This window comes from Benincasa hispida, chromosome 7 (assembly GCF_009727055.1).
Source record: "Benincasa hispida cultivar B227 chromosome 7, ASM972705v1, whole genome shotgun sequence".
NCBI classification, from domain to species: Eukaryota; Viridiplantae; Streptophyta; class Magnoliopsida; order Cucurbitales; family Cucurbitaceae; genus Benincasa; species Benincasa hispida.
The window spans coordinates 1,638,263-1,644,375 of record NC_052355.1 but is presented as its reverse complement, the minus strand read 5'-3'; positions in this window follow the sequence as shown (position 1 = coordinate 1,644,375).

The window sequence follows — 6,113 nt, the reverse complement described above, 5'->3', positions numbered from 1 at the left end:
CATAAAAGCAATTTAAGGGCCGTCAAAAAGATCATTCAATGTGTTAGTTCTTTTTTTTTTTTTCTTTTTTTCTTTTTTTCTTTTTTTCTTTTCTTTTTCCTTTTTTCTTTTCTTTTCTTTTCTTTCTTCTTTTTTTTTTTTTTGCCTCGTTGAAGACAACTCTATGGTAAATACGCCTCATTACTTGATGCTACTTTAGATCTCAAAAATCAAAATGGTATGTTCCAAAATGTAGCTCCTTGTGAAGTCATTGATAATCTGCCAACAGTTTGAACTTGAACTGAGATCTACTCTGAGGTTGCTAGCACATCTAATCCTTAAAGTTATTGTCCTAAAAAGAACTATGTTTTGTATGTTTCATGAGATGAAATATTAAAACTATAGATTATAAATATAATATGATAAGTTGGTTATCATATTTATTTATAATATATTAAGTTTATGATAATTAATTTCTTTTTCTTTAATAACAGAATGGGTGGGAGGTTATTGGTGGTTTTATGTTAATCGTGAGATAAAAAAAAATTGTTTTCCTAGATTTAGGAGAGTTTCCTCATTCATAAAGAACTTACGGAGACAAGCTATCAAGTGAAAGAGTTTCACTAAGCGATAGCTGGCAGAGACTAAACGATTGTGTAACTTTGACTATACGATAGTCATTCAGCTGATCGTAGCTACACGATCGAGTGGCTAAGTCTAGACTGCCATTTACTAAACGATCAAGCACATCGTCTATACGATAGACAACATCTTATCTCCCACTTGCTCGATTATCTACTCAATCATAGTCCTCCAGTCTCTTCCGCAAGCCAAGATCAGACAAAGCCCACAACTCTTGAATTCTCATATCGAGAATATCAAGGTAACCATTGTGGTGGTGTCCTCACTCAATTCGTGGATCGAGTTAGACTCGATTGGTTCGTTGAGGATGTGTTCGTTGTGTTCGTGTTCGTTGGTTGTACCAGTTGTTGCGTTCGAGTATGCTATTCTTGGACGTTTGTAGATTGGTTGAGGGATTCGTGAAGAATGGTTCTTCAAAGGTATGCATCCTTCATCCCTTGTATCATCGTTTAGCATGCTATAATTTCTTATTGTGCATGATCTATTAGTTTCTGTTTAGACTATAATAGATTGTGTTCATTCGAGTGGAATTTGGAACGATCCCTTCTGTTGCTCATGGAAATCCTTGTGTTTGATTTCCTTCAATTGGTATCAGAGCCAGGTTGTTTTGATATTCCAAATTACAATTTATGTTTTGAACTTCTTTTACAGTCGTGGTGGGTTTTAAGGTTTCTGCATTGCGCTTAAGAGTTAAATGCAGTTGTGGATGTGTTGATGAATGTTTATGGGATAGTAGCCTCTATTTAAAGCTTTCTTTAAGTTTACAAAGTGTTAATTTGTAAGGGCCCTTGCGTTTTTGGGCATAATTAACAAGCAATCGAGTCTGTGTTCAAAGTGTTTAATGTTTGTTGAGTAATTCATGAAGAAGTTTCAAAGCATGGAGATGTGGTTCTCATCGAGGAAGAAGACCAAAGGTTGGTCGTATCATGTATCCTAAGGTGAACGAATGTTGGGATTTGGCTAAATGATCGTGTAGAAAAATTCTATTTGATCGTGTAGTATTTACTAAATGATCGTTTAGCTAATGCTAAACAATAGGGTAAAGTGTTTATTCTATCACGTAGCATTGGTTGCCCGATTGCGTGGACGCTGGAGGTAAATGATCACGTAGAGCATTTGATGCTCATTGTTTAATAAAAGGCGCGCGCATTAAATGATCGTGTAGCTCAGCATGCCTCATCACATAGTCACTGACTGCACGATCACCCGGTATACGATACTTTGACGCTTGCTCCACGATCATTTAGACGATTATGCTTCATCCCATCATTGTCATTTAGTCAATCGCTTAAAGCTTTCGTTGCACGATCGCGTGCCTTCATGCTTATCGTATAGTTAAAGTATACGATCGTTTAAGCTCAGGAAGCGTTGGTAAACGATTGGGTAAAGAGTTTACTCTCTCGTGTAGGTGATCACAAGGATTTGGTACACGATCAAGGANCTATTTAAAGCTTTCTTTAAGTTTACAAAGTGTTAATTTGTAAGGGCCCCTATGTTTTTGGGCATAATTAAAAAGCAATCGAGTCTGTGTTCAAAGTGTTTGATGTTTGTTGAGTCATTTATGAAGAAGTTTCAAAGCATGGAGATGCAGTTCTCATCGAGGAAGAAGACCAAAGGTTGGTCGTATCATGTAGCCTAAGGTAAACGAATGTTGGATTTGGCTAAACGATCATGTAGAAAAATTCTATTTGGTCGTGTAGTATTTACTAAACGATCATTTAGCTAATGCTAAACGATAGGGTAAAGTGTTTATTCTATCGTGTAGCATTGGTTGCCCGATTGCGTGGTCGCTGAAGGTAAACGATCACATAGAGCATTTGATGCTCTTCGTTTAATAAAAGGCGCATGCATTAAATGATTGTGTAGCTCAACATGCCTCATCACATAGTCATTGACTACACGATCACCCGGTATACGATACTTTGACGCTTGTTCCGCGATCGTTTAGACGATTATGCTTCATCCCATCGTTGTCATTTAGTTGATCGCTTAAGGCTTGCGTTGCACGATGTGTGCTGCACTATCGCGTGCCTTCATGCTTATCGCATAGTTAAAGGTACACGATCGTTGCTAAACGATCATTTAAGCTCAGGAAGCACTGGTAAACGATTGAGTAAGGAGTTTACTCTCTCGTGTAGGCGATCACAAGGATTTGGTACATGATCAAGGAGACACGTTTCTTCACCTTGATGGTTTAAGACCTGGTTCACCTATTTGAACTGGAGGCTCATTGTGCTTTATAATAGTTAGTTTTGTTTTTTGAGGATTTTGAGGCTAATTATCCCGGTTCATCAACTTTAATTTAATATACATGAGATGTATGTTATTTATATGTCATAGTGTAGTTTATATAGATTTAAACCCCACCTTTGGTTATACATTTTATTCATGCATCATATATTATAATTGTTATAATATAGCAATTTGCATGATGAAATTACAAGAGAGCATGTGCATGCATCATATATTTATGCATGTAGTAAGCATATTCATGCATCATCTTTATATTATAAGAGTTATAGTATAAGGGTGTATGGAAGCATGTATGCTTGGTTCATTTCTTGGTTGTATAAGTGTTATATACCAATATTAATGAATGAACAATGCATCGTGTCACACCCCGCCCCGAGCCCACACTCCTAAACCTGAGGAGAGGCGTGAGGGACTACAGATACCACCCTTGTGTGATACCTACTGTTCAACTAAACCACTTTACAACACTCAGTAAACTTTAAGTCAAGGTGATAACAACTACTAATTAAGTAGGCCCATTTTATTACAGTAATATAAGCTTTATACAACTCCAAGACTTAACTACAAGGTTTACAACAACAATTGTAAAATCCTCCAGAAGTGCGACTGTGGCTTGTGGCAGACCTTGACCTTAGCAGCACCCTGGAATCCCCACCTTTCGCTACCTGGGAAGAAAAACATGAAAGAAAAGAACGAGCTTCATAAAGCTCAGTGAGTGGTAAGCAATTTCTAGAGTATATTTCAACTCATAAATAACAAGCATATCATAAATACGAGATTACATTCAAACCTAAGCTTTGAACCAGTCTGTTCTCAACTTTATCTATGTGCACGGTAGATAGCTAAACTGATAACTACTTAGAATGAGTCTATTCTCTACCTACACACACGATAGATAGTTAACTAATACTAATCATGAACGCTTACTCAGTTGAGTTCCCTTTTGTTCCCAATGTCTCCTATGTGCACATAGTTCCCCACTCATGGCCTCAGAAGCTAGGCCCATCGGCCCTCCATCCCATACGAGGATCCTCTCATAAGCTCAGGAGCTAGACCTCTCGGTCACCTGACCATCCCGTGAGGTTTTGCTTTCTAAATACTAGGGCTCAGGAACTAGGTCTATTGACCCCCTGACCATCCCGATCACATAATCTCATTCTCATGCTAAATACTCATACGTAACATAAGCATATACAATTTACTCTTAAATATATGCTTTAAGACTTAAAGGAAATTACAACTCATCATGGTAAGGATAGGAATATTTCTCTTAAAAGGTCGTTGATCTTCCCGGGCTCCTCTTTTGAACCCTAAATTCCAAATTCAAATTAAAGCTCAGATTATTTATAGTTCTAGACTTTATCTCGAGATACATCATTCTACAAATATACTCTAAAATGGTTAAGAATCTTACTTCAAAATCTTAGCTCATAACCCCTCGTGGTTTGGCCGGAATCATCAAAATATCAAGACTGGCCCAGCTTACCCGACAGCTCGACCCTTCTATATTTTCCTCATTGTCCAACCCGATTCCTTGGAGATTCTTCTCCGGCAGCCCCACCATGATAACTAGACTCTCATAGATTTCAGGTGGCTTTAGAATCACTCCAAACGCACGAGTATTCTGGGAGAACTCCTCATCCCAAGTTGATGCTACTTCCAATCCTTCCTGTCCGACAGCATCTCCTTCTCTTGGAACTTTATGACCGACGCATGGTCTTGCTACCAACACATGCGTTCTTTCATCAACGCATAGTCTTCTCTCAATCAGCCTTCATACACTCTTCTGAATATCCTTTGAAGAGAATTTGAGTTCTCATCTAAAGTTCTTGGCCCTATTTATAGGCATCCAAGAACTCTCTAAGGCCGACACCTCCTACTTGGCCGCATGTCCAAGTGTCCTTTCCTTACACTATTAATGCAACCTTGCGTCATCGCAATCCAAGGTGTCTTGTTCCCCTTGTACCAACGCATAGCCCTTAATTTGCATGTCTTCTTCGGCACCCACCTCATTTGCTTAAGGCTTAAGATTTCTTCCTAATAAGCCACATGTCCGGATGACGATCGTGAATGCATCCATCCAATCTCCTATGCGCCCATCTACTGCAATGCGTCCATTCACTCTCATATGCGTCCATCCAATGTCATATCCGTCCATCCAACTTCATATGTGTCCACATGCCTCGAATGTCCTTGGCACATAGCTCATTACCAAAGTATAACGACCTTTGGGTGGACTTGGTTCTCAACTCAACACCTCATGGTATAGCTCACCATCGCCTAGGTTGCTAACGCATTCCTTATAACCAACGCAACCAACCTCATGATCCTTATTACTACAAGCCTTAGCAACGCAAAGACAATTCACCATGCGTCTACCATAGCTTATTTCATCGCCTAGCTCATCCTTTAGCAAGGCTGCTGCATACCACCAACGCATAGTACCATCGCATAACACCAACACATAGTATCGCCGCATGACACCAATGCGTAGTGTTGCCGCATACCATCAACGCATAGTGTTGCCGCATACTATCAACGCGTAGTGCTATCGCATACATCAACCACATACCATTGGCCGCAAACCATCGGCCGTATACTCGATCAATTCGTGCACGTACCATCACCGCATACTCGATCAATGCATGCACGTACCATGGCCACATACTTGATCAATGTGTGCACGCGTCTCCAGCACCTTGTGCCCATGTCCGCACAACTTGTGGCTACCGCATGCTCTACTAACCTCCCAAATAACCTCTCAAAGTCTAATGGCCAACGCATGGCACACACCAATGCATTGTCTAATACTTAGCCATTTTTCCTAGCCTCCAACGCATAGTTCTGTTTTGATTCTTACTTAACCAAAATTTCACTAGTTAAGGCTTATTTCAAAGCTACTAAGCAATCCATTTAAACACTTAGAATATTCCTTCACTTCAACATAGGATTTAACTTTCACTTAGTTAATCTATTTTATTTCCTGCTTAAGAAGGGAAAATGGAAATCTGGGTTTCACACATGGAGCATGACACTTAGGCCAAATTTGTAAAATTTATGAATGCCTTGTATGTGTAGCTTCACATTGTGATGGTTTTGGTTTTTTTTGGTTATAAGCGTTATAATGGAAATTAAAACTAAAATCAATAAGAAAGAATTGCATGCAAACTTAGGCGAACTCATGTTTTAAAAGAGTTTTAAAATTGGATTGAGATAGACCTAAGCTCAAGGTTCTAATG